Source organism: Perognathus longimembris, chromosome 7 (genome assembly GCF_023159225.1).
Source record: "Perognathus longimembris pacificus isolate PPM17 chromosome 7, ASM2315922v1, whole genome shotgun sequence".
Taxonomy (NCBI): Eukaryota; Metazoa; Chordata; class Mammalia; order Rodentia; family Heteromyidae; genus Perognathus; species Perognathus longimembris.
The window spans coordinates 36,789,206-36,800,886 of record NC_063167.1 but is presented as its reverse complement, the minus strand read 5'-3'; the positions used below and the strand labels follow the sequence as shown (position 1 = coordinate 36,800,886).

Genomic DNA, 11,681 nt, shown 5'->3' with positions numbered 1-11,681 from the left:
GAGGGAATGACTATTTCATTGGGAACATGAGGCTCCAGAGAGTAAGAGAATTGGCAAGATGACACAGACAAGGAGCTGCTTTTGCAGCCAGGCCCATCTGACCCCAGTCTGCTCATTTGTTTTCTGTGCCTTCCTGTCCCAAATCCCCTGCTGCTGCTCCTCAATGGCAAGAGCCCCCCACCCTTGGTGGCCCTAAAGCCTCTCCTAATTTGCCTACTCACCTGCCCTAATCCTAGGACCCTTCCTGTTCATTCTCCTCCAAACTCCTGAAGGTGGACAAGCACTGCAGCCTCCATCCAGGTCTCAGCAACACAAGGGCCACCCTCTCCTCCACCGCGGCCTCCTGACTTCAGCTTAAAGGTCAGCAGTGGGCAGGGTCCTCACAGTAGGCCATGACCTTCATCTGGATGTGGCTGGAGTTGGGCAGGCTCTGGTCATAGGCAGCTTCCTCCCACAGCCTGACATATGGTAGCTGGGGACTGAAGGCGTAGAGAGACAGAGAGGGAGAGAACATGCAGATGGGCATTGGTCCACTCAGCCCACCTCAGTGTCCCCCCTGGCCTGTGTGTCCTAGCATGAGATCCCACACTTCTCACCAAGAGCCCGCCATTTATCTGCCTGTGCCCATACATAGATGATAAGGCTGAGGCCTCACACAGTGAGTGAATCAAGTAGCAGACTGGGGCCAGACCCCAAGTCTGACTATCAGACTTGTATTTACTTCACTTGATGTCTCAAAGGGAATCACAGGGTATGAGGGCAAAATGGAGACAAATTCCATGGAGGTGCATGGTGCTCCAGACTCCTAAGAATACCTAGCTCTAAGCCGAGGCTGCCGGCAGACACAATCATTTCCCTTGTTTCCATGGGAGTTGTTTCATTATTGTAGGCTCCTTGCATGCCAGGCCCTGCTAGTAAGCTCCTCTGGCCCTCCCAGTGTTGCCAGGAGGCCCAGTGGGGGGATCTAGCCTCAGCGATTACAACTGGCCTGTTCCCACAGTACATCAGTCCCAGCTGCTGCTGCAAGCCCCAGTGTCCGGTTCTCTGTCCCTGTACTGCAGCCTGCAGAAGGTGACGGTAAGAGACAAGCTGCCCTGTCCAATATTACAGAAAATGAAGAGGCTAGAAATTGCATGGGGACAGCAAAACCCAGGGTGGCCCTAGCCACAGCATAGGCTGGACTGCCCCCCGAGGATATGTTCACCCCATTGCCACCCAAATGGCCCACTCTCTGTCTGGAGCAGAACGTGCCAGTGCTCTCAACTTCACACAGTGGAGTATCTCTGAGCCCCACATGCCTGAGTCCTGCAGCCCAGTCCTCAGGGACACTGCCAGAGGGTCAGTGCAGCCAGGCTGCTCTTGGCTATGCCTCAGAACCAGCTCAGGCCTGAGTTCAGACCCCATTTCTATCAGTGACTCCCCATGAGATTTGGAGCTGATGACTTCATTTCTCTGAGTCTTTACAATGGGAATATTTGTACAATATCACATCTGTACAATGGGAATAGTAATACTTAGTTCCTAGAAGCAAGAATTAGATACAGCTCATGATTTCTAATAGGTTGCTGTCAGAATATACAAAGTGTAATTTAATGCACTTTTTTTTTTTTTTTTGGCCAGTCCTGGGCCTTGGACTCGGGGCCTGAGCACTGTCCTCGGCTTCTTTATGCTCAAGGCTAGCACTCTGCCACTTGAGCCACAGCACCACTTCTGGCCATTTTCTATATATATGGTGCTAGGGAATAGAACCCAGGGCTTTATGTATACAGGGCACGCACTCTTGCCACTAGGCCATATTCCCAGCCCTTAATGCATTTTCAGACATAACTTTTATCTATTTTGACTTCTTGAAATTTATCCTTTTAGTGCTTGGAAACACACCGAATAAACTATAGTCTCAAACCATGTGATCTGCAATCATAACTGCTGTGGCCTGTAGTATTGGTGTATACAAAGTTAAGGATCTAGGTTGACAGACACTCTTTTGTTCACTTCATTGTAAGTTTAACGCTAAGAGTCATGTTGAAATTTTATTTCTCCTCAGTGACTAATACTAAATGGAGGAAACCTGTTATAGTGAAGTGCTCAGAAAGCTCTCGGGGTGACTGAACACACATCCATTAGTTCTGCTTCTCAGTGTAGCATCATAGCTCATCAGGTTCAGAGGCCTGGGGCAGTGGAAAGGGATTGGAAACCAACCTTCCTGTATTGTTTGCCTTTTGTATGTTGAATTGCTGACAGTTTCAGCCCTCTTTCAGGTTTGGATGCACATTCTACCATGTCTCCCCCTCACCATGTGCAGAGCTTGGGAGCCTTGGGAAGTGTCACATTGCCACTGTCAGCAGGAGCTGCCAAGTGAAAGAGGCCCAACCAGCCCCACAGTGCCTTTTTTATTGATTTTCTTCTGTGGGGACACATGACAGAGGTGACAACTTTCCTGCTGTGCACTTTGAACAGCCCTTTCTTCCACTGTCTCCTGCAAAAGTCCCTTTCTGGAAGGTGGGCTCCAGTTTAATTGTGTAAGCACCTAGTGTTGTCAGCCAGCCCCACCTCCAGGAGGAGGAGATGGAGGCCAACACACAGATGAGTGATGGAATTGGTATGGTTCCAACATTCTTATGATTTTGAATGTAAGGTTCCATAGTTGATTTTAAATTCCTGAGCACCCATGCTCTGCTATAACCCCTCCCTCCACTTTTCTCCACACCCATTTTTGCAGAAAGATTGTGTGAAATGTTGGTGATGATTTGTGTTGGGATATAGTGGTCAGCAACTGCACTCAGAAGCCTGAATTCAGGAGTGCAATTGTCACTTCCAGTCCCTTAATTCCCATGGAAATGATGACACCCTCCACCCCTCCCTTCCCCCGCCACCTGCCCTCTGTCAACTCTTCCCTTTGATTCATTGTTTGTTGGTGCTGCAATGAGCAGCTTTTCTGGCAGTCTGGAACCTGCTGAGGACTGCCTTTAATGTCATGCCACAAAGTGACAATTGTGACAGGGTTGCCTCGGAAGAGGTGTCACTTTGAAAATTTTTGGATGATGTTTTATAGTTTTTCACAAGGTCTGCAAATCAAGCAGGAATTGCACAATTTGCTCAATGCTCTCTCAAGAAGTTCACTCCCCAGTACAAAATCATGTCCCCACCCACTCCCTCCATAAAGCTAGGTTTCCTGATGTCTTCCCATTCCTTGTGTCCTGTGTTGTTCACATGAGTCTTCTCCCTAGTGTTCATCAAGATCTTTCTTTCCCTGCAGGCCAGGCTTCCTCCTGGCTTTGTGGTGACCAACTGTCTGTAGGAAGCTACTTAAGTGCAGGCTTCAATCCAGCTGGGGTGGGGTTGGTCCTGGGCCCTCAGGTAAGGGGTAAAGCAGAGGTGATGGTGAAACTGGAGATATAGATCTGATATTGCAACCATTATCATCCCTTGACTACTGAGCGCTCCCCACATGCGGCACTGAATTGTCAGAAAACAGGTCGGGAGGAGATTTTCCTCTGTTGAAATCCCATCATTTTTACATTGGCTGAGTGGAGGTAAACACTAACTAAAAACAGTGGCACTGGGCAACATTAGTGGGACAGGAGGTCCCACACAGAATGGGATAACTATACTTTGTAAAATGGACAAAGACATGATGTGCTACGTGAATTCTAGAGAGAGGCCTAACAGAATTGTGTTCCTCCAAAGTGGATGGCATTCATGGCGCAAATAATGACGCAAATCCAGCCTGAAATGAGTAAAATAAGTTTCCCCAGGGGTCCCTTACAGAGCAGTATTTACCCAGGTCCTCCCATATTCTAGTCATGTAGAGTCTCTCAAGGGCCAGAAACTTTCCTTTAGCCCACCTGGAATGCTCCTAATTCATATGGCTCTAGATCTGTTGCAGAAACAGACTGAAGTAGAAGACATATAGGAAAAGTTAGGTTTATTTATGCTTAGTCTTTGTTCTTCTCTGGGGTCTTGCTTACCTGGCAGACACTATCCCACCATGGAAAAGGGGGGGGGGGGCTTGTGCTACAGTGTGTCACAGAGCAATGAATGCCAACATGATAGTTCTAAAGCTAATCACTTGCCATGCTTTCTTTCAAGTCCAGAACCAGAATCGTGCTGCACCTGACTCCTTAGAAGCATTTGCAAGTTTATGAACATGGGTTCCATGAACATTTGCTGTGCTAGGCACTGTCCTCTTCACTGGGGTCTGGGATGGGAAAGGGGTTGGGAACTTGTGCTCAGTGGTGGAACAGAATTTAGAACAAGGCACAATCTGTAGGTGTGTGTGAGGGGGAGGGGGGTTCCTGAGGATACTACAGGTGAACATTCACTGCACTCCTGTAAGATGAACACCCAGAGAGAGTTCCTGGTCTCCCTCAGTCCCAGCTGAGCCAAGTACTCTCCTTGTCACTCAAATACAACTACAAAATAACAATGGCTTCAAAATCTGCAATAAATATCAAGTCACAAAAGCAAAACTAGGTCAGAATATCTGCTTTCTCAAAAAGGACAGCAAAGAACTGAGTGCTACTGGCTCATGCCTCTAATCCTAGCTACTCAGGAGGCTGAGATCTGAGAATCTCAGTTCCAGCCCAGGCAGGAAAGTCTGGCTCACCACCAGAAAACTACTCAAAAATCTGGAAGTAGAGCTGTGGCTCAAGTGGTAGAGTGCTAGCCTTGAGCCAAAAAAAAAAGCTAAAGAACAGCATTCAGATCCTGAGTTCAAGCCCTAAAACGGACACACAAAGACAACAGAGACTGAAAGGATAGAGCAATATTAGTTCATTTTGATAGTTATTCATGTATGGTCAGCTAACATGTCACCTACTCCCCTCATGTGTTCACCCAGCCCCCATGAGGGAAACCACCACAGGTGAGGCCCATGCCACCAGGGAGCAGCCCTAGAGCAAGCAGGAGAAGCTCTGGCTGCCTTCACATCCTGTTCCCTGCAGAAATAAGGTGCCCACCCGGCCACCTCCCTTTATATCACCTCACTTCCCAGCTGTGTGCCTGGCAGGCCCTCCCTCCACTGGCCACATTCCTTCCTCCATAAAATATGGATGCCAGTATACATGGTGTAGGGCAGAAGGGGGGTCACGAAAATTAGGGATGGGGGTGCAATCTGTGACCTTCTACTGCAGGTGATCCTAGTCAGGGACATAGCTGAACCTGAAACACATTTAGGATAGCAGGGAGAAACTGAGGCATGGCCCTATGGTTGCCTGAGACATTTTTGTCTTGGGTGGGGCTCAATTAATAAGTCCAAAGGAGTTTCTAAATAGTGAGAAGACCATGAAGGCCCCCAGCACTGGTCACCCTCACTTGGTTCTGGCTAACCCTGGCCCCTTTCAGCCCCAGGGCCTCCCCCAGGAGAGTGTCAACTCCTGGAGGCAAATGCTCATGAAAAGTGAATTTGCCCACTAGTTGGGCTGTGAAGAGCCCCCCTTGATGTTAACATCACCCACCCTTGCTCCTAATGGGGGGTATTCCTGTACCTTTCCCAGGGGGAGGTACCCAGGATGAGACCAAGTTCTCTCAGGCCAAGCATCCCCCCTATAGCCCTTTCCCAACCAGGCAGGTTGAGGTCTTTCCATCAGCTCTATGGCTGGCCTGAGGGCTGGATCTGGCAGCAGATGGCAATGACTATTACAAACTCCTCACTGGTCGTTGATGTTTTGTCAGTGCCCTGATTCCTCACCACACACGTGTTGTCCTTTGGGAAAGCTCCCAGGGTGACCGAGGTCTCGGGATGGGCACTGCAGCTGGTCAGGGTCCAGCCCACATCACAGGTCGCGGTGACCTACCAGAGTCCAGGGAGGACAAGTGAGCCCGAGTCCCCATTCATGGTCAGGTCCCTAAGCCACCTGTAACACTGTTCCTCCCAGCAACCCTCAGGGAGGACCAAAGTGTGGACGTTCAACACTGCCCACAGCTCACTCATGGTGCCTCTGCCCCAGCCTAACCAGGCACTGGGACCCAGACAGACATCTAAACAAACCAAAGCCCTTCCCACCTCCACTTCCCTAGAAACCACACCTCCCCCAGCCTTCCCCACCCAGAAATGGCAACTCCATCTTCCCAGTGGCTCTACAAGACCTTGCAACAGCTCAGAAACATCACTCAGGCTCCAAACCCCTCCTGCATTGGGCTCTACACGCTAGTTCTCAGCCTCCAGGACTAAAGGTGCGATCTGTCCTCTCTTCAGGGACCTTCCTTCTTCCTCCAACCTTCCATGACTAGTTGGTGTTCCAGCCCTGAGCAAACTCCCAGTAGGTTTGTTAAGTGCACAGGTATTGCTCTGTCTGTGTGTATGCATGCATGCACGTGCTCACTAATCTTGGTGTTTGAACCCCAGACCTGAGTCACAAGTCCAATTCTGGTTTGGGGGAACAGTTAATTTTAGAGAAAGTTTCACCAACTTTTTTGTGCTAGGACTTTAAAGCCCAATCCAGAGATCTGAGCTACTGAATAGTTAGGAATGTAAATGTGGGCCATAGACTCATAGCTTGCTTTTTTTTTTTAAGGAAATACTGGGGTTTGAACGCCTGAATGCTAAGCCACACTGAGCCACAATGTTGACCCCTTTCACGTTAGTTATTTTTTAAGATAGGATCTCACGGGGGTTTTTGCCCAGACGGGTCTCAAACTGAGAATCAATTACTTCTTTATCTACTGATAGAGAAGGTGCAGGTGCAACAAGCACAGCATTACATTACTGTGTCCAGACTCAGCATTGCATATGTGTGCTATGCTCTGAGGGGTACAAGAGATGTGGAGAGCAAAGCTTACCAATCTGGACACAATCAAAATCACCCCCACAACACACACCCACACACACACACACACACACACACACACACACACACACACACACACACACACACACACTACACTCGACAGTACAGATGCTCAGGTCCTCTTTCCCTGTGCACTGACCACACCAAGAGTCTGCAGGCCTCAGCCATCTCCACCCCACATCCCACAACCCCAACCCTTCACCTCCTCCATGGAGCTCAATGCCCTGTACTTCTTCATTTTGCACTGCAGGCCTGGAGCATGGCAGCAGGAAGCATGGACACTGGCCTCCTTGTGCCCCACACACTGTCTGGGCTGATAAGGACCTCGCTTCCTCGAAGTATGCTGGTAGACACCGAGGTTCTCTGTTCCCCAATGGGAGCTGCAGCCTTTGGCAAAGGAGGCTAGCTCAGACATTGAATATGAGGGATCCTCTGTCTTTGTTCCCTCAACCACACCCCTTTCTCTGTAACGTTCAAAGCCAGGGACAGCCTGGAGCAGCTCTGAGAAGAGATGTTGGTCTGAGCAGCAGAACTTCAGGCTTAGCTCTGCAGCTGACCTGACTTGTAGGACCTTGGGAAAGCAGCTTGGCCGCTCTGAGCCATAGTTTCTTGGGAACACATGGTCTCCTCCCCACCAAAGAAGGGAACCATGGGGCAGGGCTCCCAGGCCTTAGATGTACAATCACTGCTCACTCCAAGCCCCTTACCTCAGGTCCCCTCCCCATCCATCACTAAGAGAAGTTCATATTGAGCCTGGATTGCTGGGCTATGGAGTCAAGTACACCTGGCTATAAAATTATGGACACTTTGGTAGACTGAATCAAGCTTCAGTATCCCTATTTGTAAGACAGCCAGAACAACAGCATCTCTTTGTAGAGGTTCTGCTTAGCTGAAGCAAGAACATGCCTGGGAAGTCCCAGTACTGCCCATGCAGGACCTGGGCTCCTCCTACAGGAGGCTTATGGTAACCAGGACCAGAGCTCTTGTCTTATCTGCATGGGTTTAGGGAAGGAATACCACAATTTAGCTGCAAACGTAAATTGGGCATGGGCTACCCAGTAAGTGCCTTTGGCTTTCTTCAATTTGCCAGAGGCCAGGCTTCCTGCCAGGCCAGCAGCCACATGGAACTCTTGTTATCGACAAGGTTCCAAAAACTGGGCTCATCTGACTGCTGTCAACCCAGCCAGGTTTTTTTTTTATTATTCTAAAACTTCCAGATACTTTTATAAAAGCCCAGCCATGTTTTAACCCTACCTAATCCTTACTATTCCAGAACCTTCAGACTCCCCAGTACTTAGCTGGCCAAGCATCCGCTCCTGAGCTAGTGATTCAAGATAATTCCCAGAACCACCCACAACCTCTCTGGCACCAAAGTCCATGTGAGCCTGGCTCCAGCCCAAGAACCACAGTCCCTAGCTCCTATATGCGGCCCTCACCAATGATTTTCCACCACTTTCTTGGCCATGTTGTTGACTGAGTATCCACTAGACCAGAGAAAGGAATTCTGAGAGATGGTTGATGACAATGGCAGGATGCATACTGTCCCAGGCTGAGCATTCATAAAACGGATACCAAGGCACAGGGCTGTTCAGAATCATGCTAGCTACTGAGTGGCAGATTAGATTTAACCAAATCTGTGCCCCATTTCTGACAGACCTGAACTGCAGCTCCTTACACACACAGCTGTTAAAGATTTGGTGCCCAAGCAGAAGCCAATGTGCCACCCCCTCAGATCACCACCACTGAGTCAGGGGAGGCAAAGAGGTGAAGGCACCTGCCCTGGCCAAACTGCATGCAACTTGCAGATCCCCCTTGGCTATGGATCCCGAGGCTCCCAAATCTGCTGCTCACACTCATGGGGAACAAGCCTGTGGGACAAGTCTTTGATGCAGCAGGAGATGGAGCATCTTCCTCACCCTGGCGGGACCAGTCCTTACCTGTAAGGACTTGGTCAGGATGCGGGCAGTGGCTATAGGTCTTCATCCCCACCAAGGCTGGAGGGGCTGTGTGGACGCTACAGTTGGCTCTGGGGAGCAGGCAGCATCGGGCCACAGCAGAAACACTTCTACCTCCAAATGTTCTGCAGAACAACTGTCCACCTACAACAAGGCCAAGAGTAAGGAGGCTCTGGGAGGGAGGAGGCAGGACCCCCAGGGCCTCCAGAGAAAGCTGCAGTATGACATAAGGGAGAGGTGCTTCAGTTCCCCATGAAATAATTACTTAGAACCATAGTTTTGTAACAATGCCTGGGAGCCTCACATCCTATTTGAGGTGCACAGTCCTTCTGTAAACCAGATTGCCACCATCACAGAAGCCTTTCACTCCCTGGGTTGGCCTCTGCCTACCCACCTACCCTGCTCACCTGTTTCCTGGGTGGTGTTGGGCAGAGCAGCCACCTGGTTGGGTATCATGTCTCACTCTTCCTCAGGGAACCAGGTATCATTTATAGCGTTGCTGATAGAGTAGTGGATCAGCCTCTGCCTCATTTCAGCCACAGTGAGATTTGGTTGAGCAGTGAGCATCAGGGCTGCAATGCCTGATGGGGGAGGGAGAGGTCAGACAAGGTGATGGCCTGGCCCTCCATCCTACCTGGGAACTCCTTTTATCACAGCAATGCACACACAGACACATACCATGTACTCTTCCCAAAATGAAGCTACCTGCAATCTCTTGCCTTACGAAAGCTAGAAAGGAAGACATCTTGTTCTCCTACCTCCAGGCCTTGGTATTTGCCATTGTGTGCACCAGGTGAACCCCTATTTATTCCCTCAGACTCCAGGAATGCAAAATGGCACCATCCCCATCAGGTCTGCCCATTTGGACCTCCTGCAGAGAGCCTGGCATTTGGAGGATCTGTCAAAAGGGTCAGCTGGAATCCTGGTGGCCCTCACAGTGGCATGTGACTCACCAGCCACGTGAGCAGCTGCCTGCGACGTTCCACTCTGTGTTACATAGCAAACATTACAGTCTTTGGCAGCATTGACAACACGTTTCCCAGGAGCAAAGATGTCCACACAGGAGCCATAGTTGGTCCCCAGAGGTCCCTGGGTGAAAGGCTGGTCCTGGGAATCTACAGCGCCAACAGTGATGACCTGGAATGTGACAAAGAATTGAGGGAAAGTCTGCAGGGGCAGACTGGTCAATTTCTATACTAACAGTTTGAGTACCATGCAAATGTCCCCTCAGTAGGAAAATCTGGCTCCTGGGCAGAGCTGATATCCTAGCCTGCCCCAGGGCTCCCACAGGATGCAGACAGCACTCCCCATGCCCAGCAGACTGTTCTTAATTGGAGACAAACAATAGATAGACTATGTGGTTATCAAGATGCCAAAGTGTGGTGGGGCAACACACAATGAGCAAGGCTGGGTACAGGTGGTTTTAAGTTCTGTATCTCTGGAAGACCCCCTTGGGCTAGAGTCTGAACATTTGTGGGGGGTGAGGAGGGAGAGGGATAGAGGGTGACAGCACAGCTGATTTGCCTCTGCATCTCTGCCTCCTTCCAGGACCCAGAAATTCTGGAAGAGGGACACCTGTCCTCCCCTGGGTAATTCCAGGACAGAGAAGCCTCTCACAAATCAGTGGCTCTGTAAATGTCAATCAGGAGGCGGGATGGTGACAAAGATGGCAGATTTGCAAAAGGGACATGGTTGGTGGGAAGGGCTTTGAAGGCAAGGCAGGGCTAGTTGAATCCACTGTCACACTGGGGTAGGGGTTCTGGGCCTCGGACAACTTGCAAGGAGGACATGTGCACGAAGCCCTGCTGACACCTACCTCAGGAGATGATGCTGGGGAATAGGCACAGGCATTTTTCCAAAAGTTGCCTGCCGCGGCCACCAGCACTGCCCCAGCCCTTGCCAGGCGCTTGCAGGCACTGTTGATGCTCTGACTGTAGCCACTCACCAGGGGCAGCAGCACTACCATCCGTTTGGAGGGCTTGGAGACCAGCTTTTTCCAAAGAAACTCCAAGCCTGAGAGAACAAAGCCAAGATGACTTTGTGGAGTGGACACACTGCCCTCCTCCAGCCCCTTGCCTACTAAACAGCAGTGATGGTTCTCTATTGTCAACCAGATGAGCCAATCAATGGTGGGTCAAATGCATCTGGCCAAAGTGGCTGCTGGGGTCTGCACTCACCCATGAGGATCCCACTGACCGTGCCCTTCCCTTGGCAGTTGAGCACAGGCACGCTGTGTATGCTGATGTTCTTGGCAATGCCAACACTCTGCCCACTAACCAGTGCTGCTAGGTGGGTGCCGTGGCTTTCACAATTGTCCTCCTGTTCCACCAACACAAGAACTAGATGAGAAAACCACCCACCCCATGATTTCCCAAAAGGTCCCAGATGGACTGACAATGTCATCCTTCCTCCCCTACAATGAGGACTCAGGATAGACAGTGATGTCTGGGAGGGGCCATAGTTCTCCAGGTCTGGTGGTCCTCACCTTCCTCCAGGATAGGCTTGGGGAAGGGCAGCTCACCTGTGTCCTTGGTGTGCTGGTGTTTAGCCACTCCTCCTCAGGCACTCTCTCGAAGTTAGAGATGATGATTCTGTCCTTGATTTCCAAGTGATTAGTCTGGATGCTCGTGCCCAAGAGATACAACTCCACAGGGTCGTCCTCGTCTTCCCAAGGTGACATTTGTGTTAGAGGAGAAAAAGGAGAACCAGGAAAGTGATGTTATATGTTGTTCACTTGTATCAATGGTGTTATGCTCTGTGAACCATTGTAGACACTGTCTCAAGGACTGTAGATGAACTCAAGTCTTCCAAGTCTTCCCATACTACCTCCAAGTGGGGCTATTTTACTGACCCTGCCAGTGAGACACAGACATAGAGAGCTGTCCAAAGCCATGGAGCCGGCCAATGAAAGAGAGTCAGGAGACTCCCCAATAGCTTG

The 11,681-nt window shown here is 50.1% G+C and overlaps 1 pseudogene; it reads right to left on the bottom strand.

Moving 5' to 3' along the window:
- Nucleotides 1–361: 361 nt before the first annotated feature.
- On the bottom strand, nucleotides 362–11,423 carry LOC125355682 (annotated as a pseudogene).
- Between the last annotated feature and the right edge of the window lie 258 nt (nucleotides 11,424–11,681).